This window comes from Pseudorca crassidens, chromosome 1 (assembly GCF_039906515.1).
Source record: "Pseudorca crassidens isolate mPseCra1 chromosome 1, mPseCra1.hap1, whole genome shotgun sequence".
Classification (NCBI taxonomy): Eukaryota; Metazoa; Chordata; class Mammalia; order Artiodactyla; family Delphinidae; genus Pseudorca; species Pseudorca crassidens.
In genome coordinates this window covers 60,887,862-60,914,571 of record NC_090296.1, presented here as the reverse complement: position 1 = coordinate 60,914,571, position 26,710 = coordinate 60,887,862, and positions in this window count along the sequence as shown.

The window sequence follows — 26,710 nt, the reverse complement described above, 5'->3', positions numbered from 1 at the left end:
TATGAACCTTGTAGCATCTGTGAAAAAACCTTCATAGCTGGGTTTCGTTTAAGTCAAGTCTTCTAGATGTCCCTTTTGATTTTTTTTTCAGTTTTGCATAAGAGGAGTGGCCCTTAATTTTGGAAGAACGTGTGCAATGAAAATCATAGAAATATGGCTCTGACAAACTTTGCAACTTCTTTGTGATGCCACACCTCCTTTTCTGCTCTCCCTCTCCTCCTCACCCTCTGGCCTCCCACAGTGCTGCTGAGGAAAAATGAGTTAAGATTAACTTTCCAACTAACATATCTCAGATGCTTTATTTTGCCTGGAAGTTCCTATAGTCAGTCAGGAAAAAAAAAAGTAAACCTCTCATATATCCATTTACCCTCCATAGAAACTCACCTAACTGATCTAGACTTACCCTTTGGATAGAGCCTAACAAAGTTTTATCATTGCTATGTTTTGAGTTTGTAGTTCACAGTTCCTAACTAAAGAAATGCAGTGCATGGCCCATGAACCACGCTCCAGGGCTGAACACATACATACAACCCATGGATTACAGCTTTTTGCTGGGGCATTTCCCATAGCTACAGAAAGAGTGGCAAAGGGGAAATCCAGCAAAATGTACTCAGACTTCAATGGCATGTGTATGATTGGAAAGGTAAATATGATGAGTTTGTTTAGATAAGGCAACTTGATAGGAGGAAGGCAAAGTTTATTATTACTTCCATAGAGGGTAAGCATGAGACTTCTCTGGAGAGAAACTTTTGAGACTTGCCTCAAGATTTCAGAGCCACCTTCTTCAGGGTCACCCCCTACCCTTAGCAGTAGCATCACTGCAACAAATCCAGGAATAATATGCCCCTCCGTGCATCACCTACAGAAGTCACAAGCACAGTGCCACAGGAAATGTGATGAGTGGGGCAAGCTGGAAATGAATGCTTCAGCAAGCACTGTGTGGATAGTGGAACCTGAAAGATGTAGCCCCAAGCCTTGTTCAAAGGGGCACTGCCAGTCAGCGGTAGCCTCATTACTAGGCAGGACTATGAGCTCAGTTGTAGTTTAAAGTAACTGTAACAGGTCTCTAGGCTCACCTGATTTCTGATGAGAAAGTTTTATCACTTTAACCAACTAACCTGATGTTCATTGCATTATAAGAAACAGAGCTGGATAGAGGCAGGACTTTGATTCAAAATGATCTCCAGCGTATGTCTTCTCTATTACTTCCAACAACAACTCCCATGGAACAGGTTGGTTAATTATTTCGGCTCAAATGTCAGTATCCAATGTTTTCAAAAATTATTTCTTATTTAACTTTAATCTGCTTTTAATTACTACTATTTCAAAAAGAATCAATTCCTACTTTCATTGCAAATGCTTTTTGTAAAGGTTCCTTATTTTCAATATAGTGTTTGTCTGGAAATGACAACATAGGGCAGGTTGCACTGAAGGCAGTCATATGTTTCCATAAGAATAATGTTATAATGAGGAGGAGGATATGCCATCTAATGAATAATAGTAATAACAAACATTTATAATGATAAAAAGGATAAAAATAACAAAAATATGGGGCTTCCCTGGTGGCACAATGGTTAAGAATCTGCCTGCCAATGCAGGGGACACGGGTTCGAGCCCTGGTCCAGGAAGATCCCACATGCCGCGGAGCAACTAAGCCCGCGCACCACAACTACTGAGCCTGCGCTCTAGAGCGAGCCACAACTACTGAGCCCGCGTGCCACAACTACTGAAGCCTGCGTGCCTAGAGCCCATGCTCTGCAACAGGAGAAGCCACCGCAATGAGAAGCCCGTGCACAGCAACAAAGAGTAGCACCCACTCGCCACAACTAGAGAAAGCCTGCGTGCAGCAGCGAAGACCCAGTGCAGCCAAAAATAAATAAATAAATAAATTTATTTTAAAAAAGTAATTACTATGGGCTTATTTTTATGGTAAAATTGTACTTCCAGTCACATAAAATGGGCATAAAAGTAATATACAATGGTTTTATATATATGTATATATATGTACACATATATATATATGACAATCATACAAAGGGCCTCAGTATATCTATATATCTCTCTCTATATTTAACTAAACAAATAAACTATATCATAAATTTGACCTAAAATTAATATATTACCTACAGTAAATACTAATCAATAATTCAATAATTTTGTTTAACTTCTTAGCATTTAGAAGAGATTTACCTTGGATAACTTATAAATCATCCCAAGCAATATCTGTCACAAAGGTATGAATTTATACATTGCTTTTCCTTTAAAAATTTTCCGTTTAGTTAGCGGAAATGTTTTCCATTCTTTTTCACCTCATTGCTTTCCTAAAGGATGGCATGGGTATGGAGCTCCTATATATTTTCCTTATGGTTGTATTTCTTGTTATTGATGATGATGATGATAATGGTGATAATGATAACAATGCAAATAACTTGTTTTTGTTCTATGTCCTTGGTTTGCGTTTTTAGAAAAAAAAATCTTTAAAAATCTATAGGTAATCCCGACATTTAAAAAAACACACAAAACTATTTAGTAGAAACATTTTTATAAGCTCAAGTTTTTAAAATGTTACTTATTACAGACTGGTTCGGGGGAATGCTAGGTGTATTCAGTTGAATGCAAAAATATGAAAATAGGAGAAGTTAATAACAGCTTCACTTTATATCAACTTCAGCATCTAATTTGTCCCTGTGTTTCTGTGATATATTTCCGGTTGCATAGCATTACGAAAATATAATATGTAGGGATGTAAATGCCAAAAGTTAAAGTGATAGATTGTAATTTCAGGATTTTTTTAAATCGAAGTTATCTAAAAGTTTGAAGGACGACTAATAAGAATCTTTTTGTTAAAAAAATAATTAAAAATAGATAATAAATCAAATTTAAGCTATAATAGCCACTTATATATTAATCTACACATTGTAAATAATACTACACACATATATTCCTATATGCAATAAGGTATTATTACCACACCACTTGCGAGCTTGCATACTGTGAACATCAGCCAAGCAGAGGCTGGTGTTTTGCCCATCACATGCATGCTGTGGCAGTGTATTTTCTTTTGTTATTATACAGAAATTGCAGAGCTGGAAAATGCCTTTATTTATTAGTTATATCTAACACCTAGCACAGAGCTGGACCATAATAGGCATTCTTGTTGAATGAAATGAATAAAACTATTAAAGCTCTGATGAGACCTCTCAGATCATTTCATAAATGTGAAAATCCAACACGCCAATTACCAAGTCATTACAAAGAACCAATGTAAAAATTAATAAAATATTATGTATAGTTAAAATGCACAGTGTAGACATGTTTGCATAAATTTTGTTGTCTGTTAAAACTTTGCAAAAGGGGATACCAGTTGTGAAACTGGCCATTAACCCAGCTGCATCAAGTGATTAAGTTGCAGTGTGTGAAGGAGCAAATGGAAGGAATTTCTTGCCTTTCACTTACATTGTGGGTTAAATAGGATTATTGTGCTCTAACCTGAATCATCAACACAAAAATATGCATTCAATGAATGTTTTATGATGGTTCTGTTGATTAGTAGCATTGTTTATTTGTGAAAATGTGCTTATGAGATTCAAATAATGGATTTATACATACATTTTTGCACCAAAGCCTATTTGTAACTTGAGAAATTTCCTTACCATCCTGGGTGTTGTATCTACTTTAAAATATTGCTCCACAGAACTAAAGTATTTGGCATTTGTTTAAAGTTTTTGAGTTTTACTATTAATAATTTTGGTTATGGCAATGGTTTTAAAAGCTAATGAATGTTAGTGAATGTTCATGGATTTAAAACCATGTCAAATGCCAGGAATTGTATCAACACATTAAATGCTGTCTCATTTAAACCTACAAATTGCCTCATTATTACTGTCATTTCACAAATTAGGAAACGGAGGTCCAGGGAAATTAAGCCATTTTTCAAAGTCACAAGGCCGTTGAGTGGGTAAGCCATGATTTAGACCCAGGGGTGATCAGTCCAAGACACTGCGATTCCACTTTGCGTCTTACCCACGAATGCAAAAAAGATCATGAAATGAGAACATTGTGACACTTGGATCTTACGATTACTTCTATGTAATGTCTCTGGAGGGTCTTAAAAAATGACTTGGAACTGACAGATACTGCAGTAAGTTAGACTCTGCAGCAGGGGCTTCCATGTTCTTTAATCCTCCAGTCTGGACATGATACCCTCTATGTGTTCCCCATATTCTCTGAATTTATTTTTAATATGTTATACTATAATTGTCCATCTACATTTTCTTTGTTATCCATTAGACTGTGAATAATTTGAAGGCAGGAATATTTTGTCATTTACCTTTATAACACCAATGCTTAGCCCAAGCCTATCAACACATAGTGCAGTGCTTGGTTGGTACTTAATAACTAAAATGAATGAATGAATGGGAAGTCAGAAAGCATTTACCTTTATTTAGGCAGATCAGTCTCTGCCTAAATAAACAGGATAAAATGCAGAAAACCTACTTCACTTACTATTTAGCCTTTAAAAGACACCAAATTTTGCCTGCTATTTCTACTTCCTTCCTGTAGATCACTGATTCCCTTTGTCTAAGGATTTAATGAAGACTGGTGCAATACGTATGTTGGAAAAAAATCTGAAACAAAAGTAAGTTATTATGGTTCTTATTTTAGTTCAATAATAACTAAAACAATTATTCTCAGGATCACACAAACATATTTTCCTTTCTTTTTTGGAATTTCAAACCATCACCATGTAATGTAACTAAGCAGAAGGAAATTTTTCTAGTAATGTAAGAAGACATCCCTTTTTAAAAGTTCTGTTACAAAATTAAAACATTTTTGCCAAAACATTACTAAGCAGTTTCTCACTATGTGTCAGTGAAATGAAAAACACAAAAATAAAAACACTTTTGAATAACAAAGCTATAAAAACACATTGCTATTTTAGATGGCTAGTTTTCTAAAATCTTCTTTCCCTACACTATTCATCTATCTCCACCTACAGAATTTTACTAATGGCTCCTTTTAGATTTTGTTAATTGCAAGCTACATAAATCCTCAATAGAAAGTGACCTTTTTCATTCTATATTTTGTGGTAAGAAAGTGCTATTTAACTGGAAGAAAGGTACAGATGCTCAACCTAAACTTTTCACACCATAGTCCCCAGGAATGTGGAAACATTAAGATACATGGAATCCAATATCCACCTACACAACTTTTTACTTCTAGGTCTTTGAAAAAATGTTAAGAACATACTCAAGTATAAATAATTTAATTAAATAGGAATATTTAATTAAAATCAAATTTCTTAGGTACTCATTTCTTATTCTAATCACTTATGGAATACAGTATTGATCATTTTTATGACAGTTTTTGTACCCTTTGGTAATCCATTTCAAGTACAGATGTGTGAGAATTCCCTAGGGTAACTGTAAACCAGCAGGTATCCTCCAGGCTTGTATTATTAAGAAGCATTTTCTGAAGAGCAACATGTTGTGAGTGTGGAAAAGCACTGATCTCAAAAGAAGTCAGAACATTTGAGTTCAATTCTTGGGTCTCTCATTAACTAGTTATATACCCTTGAACAAGTCATTTAAGCACTCCTGACCTTGGCTTCTTGATCTGTGAAATGATGGTGTCAGGCCTGATAAGTTCTAAGATCCTGCCCAATGTGAAATTAAATTAAATTAATAAAAAATCTTCCTTTAAGATTCAGAAAATATTTGTATTTATAGGAAATAATGGATGTTAACTAAACATATTGTGGTAATCATTTTATAATATATTTAAGTCAATCACTATACTGTATACCTTATACTTTATACAGTGCTATATGCCAATTATATCTCAATAAAGCTATGAAAAAAAGATTCAGAAAATAATAAATACATGTACAATAAAGGGATTATCCTTACGAATATCAGTTCTCATTCTGTACAGGCTAAGAGTTGATTTAAAAGAAAGAGTTCTGTTTAGTGAGATTCAAGTGTTAAAGTTATAAAAACTAATATTTGTAAAGACCATTGAAATTACAGTCTTTTATTTTATTTTAAGTATAAAACCACTTATTCACTTAATAAACAGCATTCTAGTCAATGAGTTTGTGACAATTGAGACTGCTCTAACCAATGCTGGGACGTGGCTCAGATCTGTGATTTTAACATAACCTCTCATAAGATTAGACAATATTTTCAGAATTTTCTTCGCATTACCTTAGCAATTAGGCTGACATGGAAAACTACCTCTCCCATCTCATGTATATATAAATGCTGGATCAACATAAGCATACCCCCATTTGTATACATTTAAATAAGATGTAAACTAATAAAAGTATCCACATGCAAAAGAATGCAGTTGGACCTCTACCTCAGATCATATACGAAAATTAACTTAAAATGGTCCATATACCTGAGTATAAGAGCTAAAACTCTTAAAATCTTAGAAGAAAACACGGCATCAAAATTTTCATAACTCTGGGTTAGGCAATGATTTCTTAGATATGACACCAAAAGCATAAGCAACAAATGAAAAAACAGATAAATTGGACTTCATTAATATTAAAAACTTTTGTGCTTCAAAGAATACCATCAAGAAAGTGAAAAGATAATCGACACAACTGGAGAAATATTTTCAAATCATATATCTAATTAAGATGTTTTTTATCCAGAATATATAAAGAACTCACAACTTAACAATAAAAAGATAAATTATACAATTAACAATGGTCAAATGATTTGATTAGACATTGCTCCAAGGAGCATACACAGATGGGCAGTTAGCACAAGAAATGATGCTCAATATCTTTAATCACTGGAGAAATGCAAAAAATGCCATACCACTTCACACACACACGCTAGGATGGCTATAAGCAAAAAGACAACAAGTACTGAGTGTTGAGAAATTGGAAACCTCACACTTTACTAGTATGAATTTAAAATTGTGCAGCCACTATGGGAAACAGTTTGGCAATTCCACAAAATACTGAACATAGATTTACCCCATAACTAAGCAGTTCTACCCCTTGGTATATACCCAAGAGAAATGAAAACATACATCCCACATAAAAACTTGTCTAATAATGTTTATAGCAGCAGTGTTTAAGATAGCCAAAAAATGCAAACAACCCATGTCCATCACCTGGTAAACTAGATAAACAAAATGTGGCATATTCACACAATGGAGTGTATTTTGACAATAAAAAGAAATGAAGTATTGATAGAGGCTACAATGTGGATGAACCTTGAAAACATTATCTTAACTGAAAGAAGCCAGTCACAAAAGACTAGATATTGCATGATTTCATTTATACGAAATGCCAAGAATAGGCAAATCCATAGAGATAAAAGTATCTGGGGGTTCCCTGGGGGAGGAAGGAGGATACAGAGAGTAACTGTAAATGGATACCAGGTTTATTTTTAGTGTAATGAGAGGTTCTAAAACTAGATAGTGATGATGGCTGCACAATTCGATGAATATACTAAAAATCACCAAATTATGCAATTTAAAAGGATAAAATTTACGGTATGTGAATTATATCTCTGTGAAACTGTTTAAAAAAATAATTTACCTAATCTAAAACAAACCAAAAAAGGATGGGTAGTTTTGACACTAAATCAGATATGTGAAGAGAAAAACAGTCAAATGGAATCTAGATATAAATAAATCATTAAGGATGAGCTAAATAAATAGAAAATTATAAAATGAGCAATTGTGAGAAACAGATGCTGGAATAAGAAGGTCAAATATATGTCTAATAGAAATTCAAGAATGAATATAAAATGGGAGAAAGACAATATTCACAGGAGGTAATGACTGACAATTTTTCAGACTTGAAGAAGGGTAGTTTGAAAAGGTACAAGTCCTGAGCAAGACAACAAAAAACAAATTTAGAGAAATTTAAAAAACAAATTATGGGGACAACAGAAATCACTAAAATTTAGGAGAAAGATTATATAAACCTCCAGAAAGAAATTTATGAAAAAAGGAGTGAAAATCAATGTAGGATTTGGTCTATATAAACTATAATTCAAAAGTTGCAGTGAAAATAGACTTTCTTGGCCAAATACTGAGTTTATTACTCACAACACTACCAGAAAGAAATATTAAAGTAGGTACTACAAAAAGAAAATTGAACCAAGAAGGAAAACATAAGATAAAAGGAGGAATGGCATGCAAAGAAAGTGATAAATATATTTTGAATCTCAATTATATTTAGTAGATAAAAAAAATAATAATTATATAAATAACTTCTAATTAGGAAATTAAAAATAAGGTAGAACTAAATTACTAGACAACAATAACCCAGAATACAGAAGATCAGTGTTAAAGCAATCCAAAGCTGTCATATTGTTCAAGAAACAGATAAAGATACAGATTAGTTTTACATCGTGGTTAATTATTATATACATATATTTAAATTTTAAGAGAGGCTGTCAACAAAATAGGAATAGAATATATAATTTTTAAACTCAGAGGAGGAAAAATACAATAGAGAAATCTATTCATCCAGAATGGGAAATGAAAAGGGTAAGAATAGGCAAATAAGTAATACGATAGAAAACACAAAATAAGTTAGAATAAATAAGTCCAAATATTTTAGTAATTGCAATAAGGTAAATGCTTTAAATGTATCTATTAAAAGATAGAATATTAGCATGGATTTTACAATTTAGGTATATCCTTAAAAGGGATACAATAAATTCAAACAAAAAAAAAGACATACAAATACTGAAAATAAAATAATAAATACAATGGAGAGTACTAACCAAACAAAAGTTGCATTAATATTAATACTGGATAAAATTGAATTTTAAAATCCGTTACAAAGGTAAGAAGTGACACCATGAAATTTCACAATGATAAAAGAAACATCAAACAAAGTGTTAGAATACAACAAGCATGTACTTGTTTACACAAAATAACCTGGCCTCAATATATAGAAAGTAAAACTAACAGAATTAGAAAAACTAAATCCACAGTTAGAATGGGATACTTTAGTATACCTCTCTCCAAAACTAAGAGATGAAGCAGGCCAAACAAACAAACAAAACAAGGATATAGAAGATTTGGATAATCTCAACATTTAGCCCTCATTTAACAAACCACTCAACTCTGCCCTTGTAGCACTAAAGCAGCCACAGACATTACATAATAAATGAGCATGTCTGCATTCCAATAACACTTTCTTTATGAACACTGAAATTTGAATTTCATGTCATTAACATGTTTTGAAACAATATTCTTTTGATTTTTTTAACCATTTAAAAATGTAAATAATATTCTTAGCTTATAGGATGTATAAAAAGAGCAGTGAACAGAATCTGGCCCACAGGCTGCAGTTTACCAAGCCTTGTACCAGACCACACATATATGCTTACAAATTCCAAATGCAATAATCTACTTTTCATAAAAAACATATAATTTCTGTTAGCAGAGAACCAGTTTATTACTGTTACTTTTAAATGAATTAAATAGCTAAATATATTTTTTCAATTTGTGAGTTTAATACAATATACTGGCAGATAAAACCGACATTAACAAAAGTCTTTGGGGCTCTGAGTATTACCTGAGTGTAAAGGGATCTTGAGACCAGTAAGTTTGAGAACTACTACATATAAAGTGTTGTTTGTAATAATGGAAAAAAGTGGGAAAATCCTAAATGTTCATTATGGTAATAAATAAATGTTAAGAGTAGATTTATTTAATAAGTAATAGATGGTTGTTGAAATGAATAAACAGGACATATTAGAAACACAGATACATCTCAATACACATTTGGCTGGCATTTAATAAAACACAGTGTGGGGCTTCCCTGGTGGCGCAGTGGTTAAGAATCTGCCTGCCAATGCAGGGGACACAGGTTCAAGCCCTGCTCCAGGAAGATCCCACATGCCACGGAGTAACTAAGCCCATGTGCCACAACTACTAAGCCTGCGTTCTAGAGCCCATGAGCCACAACTACTGAGCCTGCATGCCACAACTACTGAAGCCTGCGCCCCTAGAACCCATGCTCCGCAACAAGAGAAGCCACTGCAATGAGAAGCCCATGCACCACAATGAAGAGTAGCCCGTGCTCCCTGCAACTAGAGAAAGCCTGCGTGCAGCAATGAAGACCCAACGCAGACAAAAATAAATAAATTTAAAAAAAGAAAAAGAAACTAACCTCAAAAAAACCCCACATTGTAGTTATTTTGGCATTGCTTAATTTTTAAAATCATATATAAACGCTATATGTTTCAAAGATATATGTCTATATATATGCTATTTGTATAAAATATACATTTATTTTCATAATATAAATATGAAAAGTAATCCAGAAAGATACTCACAAAATTCTTTATACTGGCTGCTTGTAGAGACAGAAGAATAAACCTAGGAAGCAAGAATAAAGTGGGTTTCAACTCTTTACCAAAAATATATATACACATGGCAAATATGATCAAATGCTAACATCTGTTAATTTTCTATTCTATGTGGTGAGTACACAGGCAAATTTATCCCCTTCTCTAATGGGGATAAATCATCAATGCAAATCATACATTAAAGTCACAAAATGAACTACAAATACCACTTTAAAATTTCAAAACTTGAACAAGTGAGAGCAAGGAAGGCCTGGGGATTCATTTAGTATAGGACTAACTCTGAGGTTTGTGGGGTTATTCATAGCTTTCTTAAAATGCGTAGTCAGTAAAAACATTAGAAAATATAGCCAAATGATGGGAGATGCAGGTCTTTGAGGCACAGTCAATTCCACAAGGTGATGCATTTCAACCTATGGAGGAAAATGCCACTATTATTATTATTATTATCATGTTTCCAGGCGCTCCTGTATGTGGCTGGTTCATGTTGTCCAGCCATTCTGAGATCCCAGGACAATGGAAAGCCCTCAGCTTCTCAACTGGTGGGGCCAGGGTTAGGTCTCAGCAGAATGATGCCAGGGTCTGTGGCATCAAACAAAACAACTTCTATGCCTTACATTCCTTATCTATAAAATGGAGATAGTAACATATAGGCATTAAAGCTATTATGAAACCTAATGAAATCATGTATTTAAGCATTTAATGCTTGGCACACAGTAAATTCTAAATAAATTTTGGTTATTACTGAAGAAATACTCACAAACCACAGACTGGGAATAAACATTAGCTACAAACATGTGAAGTTTTTACAATGTAAAAACTTATACTGAATGAGATTCCCCTCCCCTGCCTTATACATGTAGAAAAATCAAGAGAATAAATGTATAGAGGATATGGCTAATAATTGTGAAAAATATCCAGACTCACTTACTAGGTAACTAAAACAAAGGCATGCAAATTATAAAAACTTAACACAATACTGTATTTAACCACCCAAATTGACAAAGGTTTTTTGTTTATTTAAGTCATATTTACTTATGATGTGATGAACCCAGCATTTTTGGTAGAAGGCAGGTGAAAAGTTCTTTCAGCTGGCTTAGGAGACAATTTCATAATACATATCAAAATTAACTTTTAATTTGATAAAGTAATTCCACTTTTAGATATCTGTCTTAAGGAGATATCCAGAGCTATGAATCAAAATATATATACAACCCAGTGTTTCCAATTTTTCACTATTATAAATACTTCCATTTAACAACAGAGTATGATTAAATGAAGTGTGGTTCATACAAATAATGAATTTTCATGCAGACATTTAAAATTGTGCTCTCAAATAGTTTAAATGACATAGCAATATATAATTAAAATACTAAGAGAAACAAAGCAATACAAACACAATACTTAACCAATTTGTTGAATATAGGTATAGAATACAAAAACAATGCATCAAAATGTGATAGTTTATCTGTGTTTTATTATACAGCTAGTTTATATTTGTTTAATAATAAGAAAACAAAGAAAAGATATATATATGTACATATATATAAGGGGGAGTGTTAATTTACGTGTCAACTTCAGTGGACCACAGGGAGCCCTGTTATTTGGTCAAACATAATTCTGGTGTTTTTGAATAAGCTTCACAGTTAAATTTATAGACTAAATAAAGCAGATTGCCGTTCCTAATGTGGGTGGGCCGCATCTAAACAGTTGAAGGCTTGCATAGAACAAAAAAGTTGACCTTGCCCCAAATAAGAGGGAACTCTTCCTGCCTAACTGCCTTCAGGCTGGAACTGAAACATCAAGCTAGAACTGGTATTTTCCTGCCTTCAGACTTGAACTAAAACATCAGCTCTTCCTGGGTCTCAAAACTGCCAGACTTTGGACTAAAACTACACCATCAGTTCTCCTGGGTCTCCAGCTTGCCAACTGCAGATCTTGGGCCTTATGAGCCTCTATAATCTCGTGAGCCAATTCTTTATAATAAACCTCCTTCTATATATAGATAGATATTAACCCTATTAGTTCTGTTTCTCCAGAGAACTTACACTAGTACATACACTTTAAGAAGGGTACATAAATTTATACTGCTACCAGCAGCATATCAAAGTTCCCAACTGCCTGCTCCAAAGCCAATGCTGTGTGTTAATTCTCTGTATTTACCAATTTGGTACAATAAAAATACTATCACATTGTTGTTTTAATTTACAGTTATACTAGTAAAAATAGATACTGTCATATTATTAGTGTTATTTCAATTTTTATCTTTAATAAATGTTCTTCATTTGTCTATTTTTCTATTTATGTATACTTTGTAAAGAAGCTTTGTGACGGGCGTCTTGAAGACGGCAGAGGAGTAAGACGTGCAGATCACCTTCCTCCCCACAAATACATCAAAACTACATCTATATGTGGAACAACTCCTACAGAACACCTACTGAACTCTGGCAGAAGACCTCAGACTTCCCCAAAAGCAAGAAACTCACCAAATACCTGGGTAGGGCAAAAGAAAAAAGGAAAAACAGAGACAAAAGAATATGGATGGGACCTGCACCTCTGGGAGGGAGCTGTGAAGGAGGAAAAGTTTCCACACAATAGGCAGCCCCTTCACTGGCGGGGACAGGGGATGGGCAGGAGGGAAGCTTTGGAGCCATGGAGGAGAGCGCAGCAACAGGGGTGCAGAGGGCAGAGTGGAGAGATTCCCACACAGAGGATCGGTGCCAACCAGCACTCACCAGCCTGAGAGGCTTGTCTGCTCACCCACCGGGGCAGGGGTGGCTGAGAGCTGAGGCTCAGGCTTCAGAGTTCAGATGCCAGGGAGATGACTGAGGTTGGCTGTGGGAACACAGCCTGAAGGGGACTAGTGCACCACAGCTAGCCCAGAGGGAGTCTGGGAAGAAGTCTGGACCTGCCTATGAGGCAAGAGACCATTGTTTTGGGGTGCACAAGGAGAGGGGATTCAGAGCACCACCTAAACAAGCTCTAGAGATGGGTGCGAGCCGTGGCTATCAGTGTGGACCCCAGAGACAGGCATGAAATGCTAAGGCTGCTACTGCAGCCCCCAAGAGGCCTGTGTGCAAGCACAGGTCACTAACCACACCTTCCCTCCCGGGAACTTGTGCAGCCCGCCACTGCCAGGGTCCCATGATCCAGGGACAACTTCCCCGGGAGAACACACAGCATACCTCAGGTTGTTGCAAGGTCACACTGGCCTCTGCCAATGCAGGCTCGCCCTGCATTCCATACCCCTCCTTCCCCCCAACCTGAGTGAGCCAGAGGCCCCAAATCAGCCGCTTCTTTAACCCTGTCCTGTCTGGGTAGGGAACAGATGTCCTCAAGCAACCTACATGCAGAGGCAGGGCCAAATACAGAGCCGAACACCAGGAGCTGTGTGAACAAAGAAGAGAAAGGGAAATTTCTCTCAGCAGCCTCAGGAGCAGTGGATTAAATCTACACACTCAACTTGATGTACCCTGCATCTGTGGAATACCTGAATAGACAACGAATCATCCCAAAATTGAGGTGGTGGACATTGGGAGCAACTATAGACTTGGGGTTTGCTTTTTGCATCTAATTTGTTTCTGGTTTTATATTTATCTTAGTTTAGCATTTAGAGCTTATTATCAATGGTAGATTTGTTTAATGATTTGGTTGCTCTCTTCCTTATTAAATTTTTAATTATATATATATATACTTCTTTTTTCCTTTTTCTCTTTTTGTGAGTGTGTATGTGTATGCTTCTTTGTGTTATTTTGTCTGTGTAGCTTTGCTTTTGCCATTTGTCCTAGGGTTCTGACTGTGCGTTTTGGTTATTTTTGTTGTTGCTGTTATTTAGTATAGTTTTTAGTGCGTGTTATCATTGGTGGATTTATTTTTGGGTTTGATTGCTCTCTTCTTTCTTTCTCTCTGTTTTCTAAATTACTTTTTATTTTTTAATATTTTTTTCTATTTTAATAACTTTATTTTCTCTCTTTCCTCCCTCTCTCCCTCCCTCCCTCCTTCCCTCCTTCCCTCCCTCTCTCTCTCTCTTTCTCTCTTTCTCTCTCTCTCTCTCTCTCTTTTCTTCTAAGTCAATCTTGATGCTCTGGCCAAGTGTCAGGCCTGAGCCTCTGATTGGGGAGATGAGCTCTGAGTCTCTAAGGTGGCAGAGCCGACTTCACGACATTGGGCCACCAGAGACCTCCCAGCCCCACATAATGTCAAACGGCAAAAGCACTCTTAGAGATGTCCATCTCAATGCTAAGACCCAGCTCCACTCAACGACCAACAAGCTACAGTGTTGGACACCCTATGCCAAAAAACTAGCAAGACAGGAACAAAGACAACCCCATTAGCACAGAGGCTGCCAAAATCATACAAAGCTCACAGACACCCCCAAAACACACCATCGGATGTGGTCCTGCCCACCAGAAACAAAATATCCAGCCTCATCCGCCAGAACACAGGCACCAGTCCCCTCCACCAGGAAGCACATACAATCCACTAAACCAACTTTACCCACTGGGAGCAGACACCAAAAGCAATGGGAACTACGAACATGCAGCTGGCGAAACTGAGACCCCAAACACAGTAAGTTAAGCAAAATGAGAAGACAGAGAAATACACAGCAGACGAAGGAGCAAGGTAAAAACGCACCAGACCAAACAAATGAAGAGGAAATAGGCAGTCTACCTGAAAAAGAATTCAGAGTAATGATAGTAAAGATGATCCAAGATCATGGAAATAGAATGGAGAAAACACAAGAAACGTTTAACAGGGAGCTAGAAGAACTAAAGAGCAAACAAACAATGATGAACAACAAAATAAATGAAACTAAAAATTCTCCAGAATGAATCAATAGCAGAAAAACCGAGGCAGAAGAACAGATAAGTGACCTGGAAGATAAAATAGTGCAAATAACTACCACAGAGCAGAATAAAGAAAAAAGAATGAAAAGAATTGAAGACAATCTCAGAGACTACTGGGACAACATAAACCGTACTAACATTCAAATTGCAGAGGTCCCAGAAGAAGAAGAGAAAAAAGAAGGGACTGAGAAAATATTTGAAGAGATTTTAGTTGAAAACTTCCCTAATATCGGTAAGGAAAGAGTCAATCAAGTCCAGGAAGCATAGAGACTCCCATACAGGATAAATCCAAGAAGAAACACACCAAGACATATTAATCAAACTATCAAAAATTAAATACAAAGAAAAAATATTAAAAGGAGCAAGGGGGGCTTCCCTGGTGGCGCAGTGGTTGAGAGTCCGCCTGCCGATGCAGGGGACGAGGGTTCGTGCCCTGGTCCGGGAGGATCCCACATGCTGCGGAGTGGCTAGGCCCATGAGCCATGGCCGCTGAGCCTGCACGTCCAGAGCCTGTGTTCAACAACGGGAGGGGACACAACAGTGAGAGGCCTGCGTACCGAAAAAAAAAAAAAAAAAAGCAGCAAGGGAAAAGCAACAATTAACATACAAGGGAATCCCCATAAGGTTAACAGCTGATCTTTCAGCAAAAACTCTGGAAGCCAAAAGGGAGTGGTAGGACATATTTAAAATGATGAAAGGGAAAAACCTACAACCAAGATTACTCTACCCAGCAAGGATCTCATTCAGATTTGCAAGGGAAATTAAAACCTTTACAGACAAGCAAAAGCTAAGAGAATTCAGCACCACCAAACCAGCTCTGCAACAAATGCTAAAGGAACTTCTCTAGGCAGGAAACACAAGAGAAGGAAAAGACCTACAATAACAAACCCAAAACAATTAAGAAAACAGTAAAAGGAACATACATATCAATAATTACCTTGAATGTAAATGAATTAAATGCTCCAACCAAAAGACATAGAGTGGCTAAATGGACACAAAAACAAGACCCAATATATGTGTGTACAGGAGACCCACTTCAGACGTAGGGACACATACAGACTGAAAATGAAGGGATGGTAAAAGATATTCCATGCAAATGGAAATCAAAAGAAAGCTGGAGTAGCAATTCTCATATCAGACAAAATATACTTAAAAGATTATTACAAGAGACAAAGAAGGACACTACATAACAATCAAGGGATCAATCCAAGAAGAAGATATAACAATGGTAAATATTTTTCACCCGACATAAGAGCACCTCAATACATAAGGCAAATGCTATAGCCATAAAAGGGAAAATCGACAGTAACACAATCATACTAGGGGACTTTAACACCCCGCTTTCAGTAATGGACAGATCATCCAAAATGAAAATAAATAAGGAAACACAAGCTTTAAATGATACATTAAACAAGATGGACTTAATTGGTATTTATAGGACATTCCATGCAAAAACATCAGATTACACTTTCTTCCCAAATGCTCATGGAACATTCTCCAGAATAGATCATATCTTGGATCACAGTTCAAACCTTGGTAAAACTGAAATCATATCAAGTATCTTTTCTGACCACAATGCTATGAGACTTGGTATCGATTAAAGGAAAAAATCTGTAAAAAATACAAACACATGGAGGCTAAAAAATACACTACTTAATAACCAAGAGATCACTGAGAAAATCAAAGGGGAAATCAAAAAACACCTAGAAACAAATGGCAATGAAAACACTATGACCCAAAACCTATGGAATGCAGCAAAAGCAATTCTAAGAGGGAAGTTTATAGCAATAAAATCCTACCACAAGAAACATCTTAAAGAAACAACCTAACCTTACACCTAAAGCAATTAGACAATGAAGAACAAAAAAAACCCAATGTTAGCAGAAGGAAAGAAATCATAAAGATTGGAAGTGAATGAAGAAGAAATGAAGGAAGCGATAGCAAAGAACAATAAACCTAAAATCTGGTTCTCTGAGAAAATAAACAAAATTGATAAACCATTAGCCAGACTCATCAAGAAAAAAAGGGAGAAAACTCAAATCAATAGAATTAGAAATGAAAAAGCAGAAGTAACAACTGACACTGCAGAAATACAAAGGATCATGAGCGATTACTACAAGCAACTATATGCCAATAAAATGGACAACATGGAAGAAATGGACAAATTCTTAGAAAAGCACTAGCTTCCGAGACTGACCAGGAAGAAATAGAAAATATAAACAGAACAATCACAAGCACTGAAATTCCAACTGTGATTAAAAATCTTCCAACAAACAAAAGCCCAGGACCAGATGGCTTCACAGGTGAATTCTATCAAACACTTAGAGAAGAGATAACACCTATCCTTCTCAAACTCTTCCAAATTGGCAGGAACACTCCCAAACTCATTCTACAAGGCCACCATCACCCTAATACCAATACCAGACAAAGATGTCAAAAAGAAAGAAAACTACAGGCCAATATCACTGATGAACATAGATGAAAAAATCCTCAACAAAATACTAGCAAACAGAATCCAACAGCACATTAAAAGGATTATACATAATGATCAAGTGGGGTTTATCCCAGGAATGCAAGGATTCCTCAATATACAAAAATCAATCAATGTGATCAACCATATTGACAAATTGAAGGAGAAAAACCATATGATCATCTCGATAGATGCAGAAAAAGCTTTCAACAAAATTCAACACCCATTTATGATAAAAACCCTCCAGAAAGTAGGCACAGATCAAACTTACCTCAACATAATAAAGGCCATATACGACAAACTCACAGCCAACATCGTTCTCAATGGTGAAAAACAGAAACCATTTCCACTAAGATCAGGAAAAAGACAAGGTTGCCAACTCTCACCACTACTATTCAACACAGTTTTGGAAGTTTTAGCCACAGCAATCAGAGAAGAAAAATAAATAAAAGGAATCCAAATAGGAAAAGAAGAAGTAAAACTGTGACTGTTTGCAGATGGTATTATACTATACATAGAGAATCCTAAAGATGCTACCAGATAACTAAGAGAGCTAATCAATGAATTTGGTATTGTAGCAGGATACAAAATGAATGCACAGAAATCTCTTGCATTCTTATACACTAATGATGAAAAATCTGAAAGAGAAATTAAGGAAACAATCCCATTTACCACTGCAACAAAAAGAATAAAATACTTAGGAATAAACCTATCTAAGGAGGCAAAAGACCTGTATGCAAAAAACTATAAGACACTGATGAAAGAAATTAACGATGTTACAAACAGATTGAGAGATATACCATGTTCTTGGATTGGAAGAAACAACACTGTGAAAATGACTATACTACCCAAAGCAATGTACAGGTTCAATGCAATCCCTATCAAACTACCAGTGGCATTTTTCACAGAACTAGAACAAAAAATTTCACAATTTGTATGGAAATACAAAAGACCCCGAAGAGCCAAAGCAATACTGAGAAAGAAAAACGGTGGTGGAGGAGTCAGGCTGCCTGACTTCAGACTATACTACAAAGCTTCAGTAATCAAGACAGTATGGTACTGGCACAAAAACAGAAATATAGATCAATGGAACAGGACAGAAAGCCCAGAGATAAACCCACGTACATATGGTCACCTTATCTTTGATCAAGCAGGCAAGAGTATACAATGGAAAAAAGACAGCCTTTTCAGTAAGTGGTGCTGGGAATACTGGACAGCTACATGTAAAAGAATGAAATTAAAACACTCCTTAACACCACACATAAAAATAAACTCAAAATGGATTAAAGACCTAAATGTAAGGCCAGACACTATCAAACTCTTAGAGGAAAACATAGGCAGAACACTGTATGACATAAATCACAGCAAGATCCTTTTTGACACACCTCCTAGAGAAATGGAAATAAAAACAAAAATAAACAAATGGGACCTGATGAAACTTAAAAGCTTTTGCACAGCAAAGGAAACCATAAACAAGACGAAAAGATAACCCTCAGAATGGGAGAAAATATTTGCAAATGAAGCAACTGACAAAGGATTAATCTCCAAAATATACAAGCAGCTCATGGAGCTCAATATCAAAAAACAAACAACCCAATCCAAAAATGGGCAGAAGACCTAAATAGACATTTCTCCAAAGAAGATATACAGATTGTGACAGACACATGAAAGGTTGCTCAACAACACTAATCATTAGAGAAATGCAAATCAAAACTACAATGAGGTATCACCTCACACCGGTCAGAATGGCTATCATCAAAAAATCTAGAAACAATAAATGCTGGAGAGGGTGTGGAGAAAAGAGAACCCTCTTGCACTGTTGGTGGTCATGTAAATTGATACAGCTACTATGGAGAACAGTATGGCGGTTCCTTAAAAAACTAAAAATAGAACTACCATACGACTCAGGAATCCCACTACTGGGCATATACCCTGAGAAAACAATAGTTCAGAAAGATTCATGTACCACAATGTTCATTGCAACTCTATTTACAATAGCCAGGACACGGAAGCAACCTAAGTGTCCATCGACAGATGAATGGATAAAGAAGATGTGGCACATACATACAATGGAATATTACTCAACCATAAAAAGAAACGAAATTGAGTTATTTGTAGTGAGGTGGATGGACCTAGAGACTGTCATACAGAATTAAGTAATTCAGAAAGAGAAAAACAAATACCATAGGCTAAAAAATATATACAGAATCTAAAAAAAAAAAAAAAAAAAAAAAAAAAAGAGGTTCTTAAGAACCCAGGGGCACAACAGGAATAAGGACGCAGACATAGAGAATGTACTTGAGGATACAGGGAGGGGGAAGTGTAAGCTGGGACAAAGTGAGAGAGTGGCATGGACATATATATACTACCAAATGTAAAATAGATAGCTAGCGGGAAGCAGCCACGTAGCCCAGGTAGATCAGCTCGGTGGTTTGTGTCCACCTGAAGGCGTGGGATAGGGAGGGTGAGAGGGAGATGCAAGAGGGAGGAGATATGGGGATGTATGTGTATGTATAGCTGATTCACTTTGTTATAAAGCAGAAACTAACACACCATTGTAAACAATTACACTCCAATAAAGATGTTTAAAAAAAAAAGAAGCTTTATAAGTCACAGATATTATTTATTTGTCACATACACTAAATATACCACAAACGTTCTCAGTTTTTTTTTTTCCTGTAACTCCGTTTATAGTTTATTATTGTATAAGAAACTTTACTTAGGTATGCTAAGTCAGCACTTTTCCCCAGTTTAGTTTCTGGTTTAGTGTCTTTCTAAAAAAGTTCTTCCTCAAACAAGACTATCTAAATATTTACCTATATGGCCTTCTAAAACTTCTATTATTTCCTTTTTATAATAAACTCTTCAATTCATTTGGAATTTATTTTGGTGTAGAATGTGAGATCTAACTTTTTTCTCCTTATTACATAGTCTATTTTCATTCCACTAAAATGAGATGCTTGAGGTGATCCAGTATTCGATGCCATTCATTTTTATCAGGAATAGCATTATCAGAATCAGGCAATAGAACAATGACCCCTTCCGTCAGTAAGTCTTATATGGTGGGTCTTAATTTCTGTAGGCCTTGTTTAAATCTATATTGAACTGTTTTAACTTTTTAACCTGGGAGGGCATTGGTCACAAGAGAGAATCTAAGGAATTCTATTTTATCAGGCCAAATGTAAATGACAAAGACTTAATTTTATTTTATGACTTTTTGGGTCAGAACATCCTTGCCTACTGTGGGATATTTTCAGATACTGGGTACCATGATCATGAGGAATTTAGACAAGGTAATATTTCTGATGGTTAGGATAAGGCATACCTGTTTGCCCCCTATTTTATGTTCAGTAACTCCCCTAAAAATATAGGGGGTACCTTGTTTAAATTTAGTAGAATCCCAAGGTCTAACTGTAATTCAAACCACAGTATCAATTTAGACCATGAATGTTTGCCAATTGGTACATCTCAGCTGATGTTAAAGTTAAGTTAGAACCTATATTGTAGGTTCTAAACACAATAGCCAGTGTTTTATCTTTTCTTGCATAAATTCTTTCAGTAAATTTTGAACTTCCAAATAGGTCAAATCACAGACCCCTGCTACAGTTCCTATTTCCTTCCACTACATGTAGAGATCATTTTCTTTTATCTTGTTTTGCTTTGGTTTTTGGTTACTGGATACACTATACGGGAGAGGGGAGTCCTCTCTATCCTAATAGTATTAATAAGTCTCCCATCTCCAGAGAGTTCCAAATCAGTAACATTGAGGCTAGGGTCCTCTCCCAGGATGAATGTTGGTTTTTTGGGTTTAGGGACCTTAAGATTAAGTTGGGTTTGAATTAACCACATGAAGTTGGTAAGTTCCGTACTCAGTTTAACCCAGTTTGTATTTGTACTCAGTTTGTCAGTTTGTATTACAGTTAACCAATAGAGCGATGGTATCCTCTGGTCCACACCGTGGGGTACAATGGGAATTTTTACCCTATAATCTTAAAGATCAGGATCTTTGTAACAATAGAGGCATAGGCAGCAGCAGCAGAGGCATTGTAAGGCTTTAATGCATCCTAGTGAGCTCTCTGAATTTAGGAATGTGGACTTGGGCATGCAACATGGTGACCGCTCTTCCTCACACAGCAACCAACCTGGGCCCATATGTTGCACAGGAGGTCAACGCCTGGTTCAGACATGCAACCAGGGATCACAGTATAAGAGTTGCTCCCCTGAGCCTAGAGGCAGTCATGGCTTATGCTGCAAATGAGACACATGGATAGGTCCAGGTCAAAGTCCACAACCCAGGGCCACTTTATGGACGGCCTCAAACCCCATACTCCTGTCCCTAAATGCTTATTACTGAAACTTCTAACTTGATTAGTTTAATCTATGAGATGTTTGGTAGGACTCAGCAAATGCATCAAAGCACAGCACAACTCAAAATCCAACAGAATGTAAGCTTCCTGGCCCACAGCAACACAACTCAAAACACATGCTCACCAGTAGGCAGTCGAGGCAATTGGCAAGCCTTAAGCAAGAGAAGACCCCCAGGTCTCACGATGCCAATTGTTTTGTAGTTTCCCTGCAAAGGGCAGGATCAATCCCCTGCCTAAAATTGGTTCCGATAACAAGAGACTGATGATGTCACATGTGCAACAAGACAGCATGAAAAGGTTTATTAGGCTCTTGGGGAGAGCAAGGCTGGCCCCAGTGCCAGTCCAAGATGACTTGAGAGAAGAAAGGGTCAATTTTTATTATGTTATATATTCCAGATTATTCTATTTAGGTCACTTATATTTGAAAAACAGTTTTAAATTTCCTTTATACTGGGGGCCCCAACCCCTGTACCAGGGACCGGTACCGGTCCACAGCCTGTGAAGAACCAGGCCACACAACAGGAGGTGAGCAGCAAGCGAGGGAAGCTTCATGTGCCGCTCCCCATCACTCGCATTACTTCATGAACCATCCCCCCCATTGCTCCCATTACCGCCTGAATCATCCCTGCACCTCCTCACTGCGCCCCCAGTCCATGGTAAAATTGTCTTCCATGGAACCAATCCCTGGTGACAAAAATGTTGGGGACCACTGCCTTATAGGACTTTCCTGTTTTCTAAGTTTCTTTTTGTGCTTGTGGGTGAAAGTACCTCAGGTTCAGAATATTGAGTTAATCATAAACTAATTTCATGGGGTATTACAGTTATTGGTCCATTCCTTTAATTTATTGATTTATTTAATCCACTGCATTCATTCATTTCCTTCCCATTTTCTCTCTCTCTCATAGGAAAATAATATGTTTGATGTATATCCTTTATATGTATGAATTATTGTGAGTCTTCTATTGTTATGTGCATGTATTTTGATTTAAATAATAGCATCATTCTGTAGATACCATTCTGAGTATTACTTTTAAACTCAGCCCTATATTTTTAAAGATATGACCATATTTCTGGACATCTATCCATTGCTTCTGAATGCTGCATAATAGTCTGTAATGTGCATCTACATTATGCTACTTATCCATTCCCCCAGTGATGGACAACTACCTGGTCTCCAGCTTCTCATTACCACAAATAAGACTGTAATAAAGATTCTACTACATGTCCCCTCATGGGCCTGTGTGCGAATGTCCCTGTGATGTGTAACCAGGAAACAGGCTGCTGGAACCCACGGTAAACATCTACTCATTTGACTAAGTATACCCAGATGTTTTTCTAGAATGGCTGTACCAGTCAACGATCACAAAAGAGGGAATATATTCCTTTTTAGTTGAAAAAAATTTTTTGATTTTATAAATCAAAATTAATAAAAATTAATAAACTGATAAATTAATTTATAAAAATTAATAATAAAAATAATAAACTGATTAATTAATTAATTAACTGATAAAATTAATAAACTGATAAATTCTTCAAAGTTATAGAAGTAAAATACTAATGAGAAGGGCACATCTTCCTTATTCAATCATTCGTTCATCACGTATTTAATGAGCACTTATCAGTAAGTGTCATGTGTAAGATGGTATGTGCTGAGGTTACAGAGATGTCCAGACAGTTTCTACTCTAAAGGTACTTAGAGTCAAGTGGAGGGTACAGACGTGAAACCTATTGTGACAGCTATTAGCTCATACATTTGTAGAAAATATGTAAGTTGGGACATCAAAAAGGATGTTATCATTTCTGTAAGTCATCAAGGAGAAGGCCAAACTTGAGCTAGGCAGCAAAAGACATGGAGGTAATTTCCATGCACAAAGATGGGCACAAGATAGAGAATGAAATTGCCTGCTGCATTCAGGACTGCAAGAAATTAGATGCAGCTGGAGCACAGGGTAGAAATGAGAGATGAGATTGGAACATTAGGAAACAACAGATAATGGAAGGATAGCCTTGTAGGTGCTAAAGAATTTGAATGTGAGCTGACTTATGCTATAGGAAAAGCTCTCTGATATCACCAGGTACCCAAGGATATGAGTCCTGTAAATAGTTATATACATAAGACTAGGGCTCAGGAAAAAGATCTGGGATTAAAAAAAGAAATTTAGGGCTTCCCTGGTGGCGCAGTCGTTGAGAATCTGCCTGCTAATACAGGTGACACGGGTTTGAGCCCTGGTCTGGGAAGATCCCACATGCCGCGGAGCAACCAGGACCGTGAGCTACAACTACTGAGCCTGCGCGTCTGCAGCCTGTGCTCCACAAGAAGAGAGGCCGCGATAGTGAGAGGCCCACACACCACGATGAAGAGTGGCCCCCGCTTGTCACAACTAGAGAAAGCCCTCGCACAGAAATGAAGACCCAACACAGCCAAAAATAAATAAATAAATAAAAAGCCAAGCATTTGAAGCCCTTAAAAAAAAAAAAGAAATTTAGAAGTTGTATATATATACACAGCAGTTGTAGTCAAGGGTTTGAATGAAACTGTACATTATATAAAATGTAATATTTATAAATAGTATATACCGAAGATAAAACGTAGTATAATTTCTTATACTCTAAAAAATAATTCTGTAGAGGCAAGAAGACGCCAAAAATAAGGTAAAATTTTCATATTTTAACTTTTATTTGTACCTTAAACTGCCCAATCTATCCTCATCAACTCAATTTGCACTATACTCTTGTATTTGTTCACATGCAGCTTTGAAAGTGTCTTTAAGTCTTATTCAAAAGTTTTACTATACTAATTAGACTGTCATCTCTTGAAGAACTTTACAATAATCATAAATTAAATCTTAAAAGTGTAAATGCATATATAAAGTGGCTCTGATAACCGTATTTCTTTGTTTTACATCCATAAATATCTGGTTGGGAGTAATGAAATAGTATGCTATTAAACAGTGATATTAATAAGGCACTGAGGGGCTTCCCTGGTGGTGCAGTGGTTAAGAATCTGCCTGCCAATGCAGGGGACATGGGCTCGAGCCCTGGTCTAAGAAGATCCCACAGGCCGTGGAGCAACTAAGCCTGTGCATCACAACTACTAAGCCTGCACTCTAGAGCCCACGTGCCACAACTACTGAAGCCCACTCACCTAGAGCCCATGCTCCACAACAAGAGAAGCCACCGCAATGAGAAGCCCACGCACTGCAACGAAGACCCCAAACAGCCAAAAATAGAATAAAATAAATTTATATAAAAAAATAAGGCACTGAGATTCTTAAGAATTTCACCTGATTAAGTCAGATCCATCCAGGATAATCTTCCTTTTGATTAACTCAAAGTCAACTGATTTAGGACCTTAACCAAATCTGAAAAATCTTTTCATCTTTGCCATATTCTATTGGCTAGAAGCAAATCTCAAGTTCTGTGTACACTCAACGAGAGGAAATTATGCAAGAATATAACTCATTGGAGGTCACTTTAGGGTATACCCACCATGCATGTCCTTGTTCAATGAATATTTATTGAGTGCCCATTCTGTTCCGGGTGATCAAGACAGAACGAAGTCCTTGATCTTACATAGATTATGTTTAGTTATGGGAGACAAATAAAGGATAAATAAATAAATATATATACATATTTATGTAATACTTATATATTTACATTATATGTGTTTATGTAATATTTATATGTTTATATAATATCTATATTAAGATGTAATAAGTGCTATGAAGGAAGTATAGTAAGACAAGAAAGGATGGGAGTATATGTAGAGAAAGTTTGGCCTCATATTCCAATGAAAGATGCTCTGATTGAGTTCAGACCTAGAGGAAGACTCACTTTTTCCAATCATAATTACACTTAAAGCACGATGAAATTGTGTATCTGCTCCTTTCATTACTACCCCTAGTTGGTAGTTATGACTCCAAACCAAGAAAAAACCCATTGAAAGCATGTCTTGCACTCTAAAGACAAAGGACTGAGAAATAAAAACTTGTCCCAGTTTCTAGAACTCTGCTTGACTACGCTGATCATCCAAGTCTATTTTGGGGTAGGGATTATCCAAAAATAGGAATTACCCACTTCTCTTTGGGAGTAGAGGCAGAAAAGGGACTTAATTACAAACGTGCTGACATTTGGGAAAAGGATTTCTATCCCCAGAAAATAAGGTCTAATCAGAGTATCTTGATACATCTCTTCCTTTGAGAGTATCATGAGAACAAAGAGGAAGTTTGAGATCTCCCTGGAGTAAAAAACTAGAGTAACAACAGAAAAAAAAATTAAATTACTATAATAGTAGTCATTTATCTTTCAATATTCAGCAGTATTGGTATGGAACTGTAAGACCTAGAAGTTGTAAATAATGTCAGTCTTTATTAGAAGAGTTAATACCAATCAAAATAAGTTAAGGTCCACTACCCTTAGAAGTTACTTAAATATGTGCATGTTTTAAAATGCTGCCTTGATCCAACTGACTGATAAACATTTCATGGACCTTAGAGAGTAATTGATAAAGTTATGGAACTTTAAATTTGTAATCTCACTTTGGTTCAATCCACTTTATTGAAATGAAAGAATATTAAGTAAAAGCACATTGCTGAGGAATAAAACACTTCAGCACAGATTTTTAAAATATTTTCACTTTTATCTGCAATGAATTAAGCATTAAAAATATTTCAT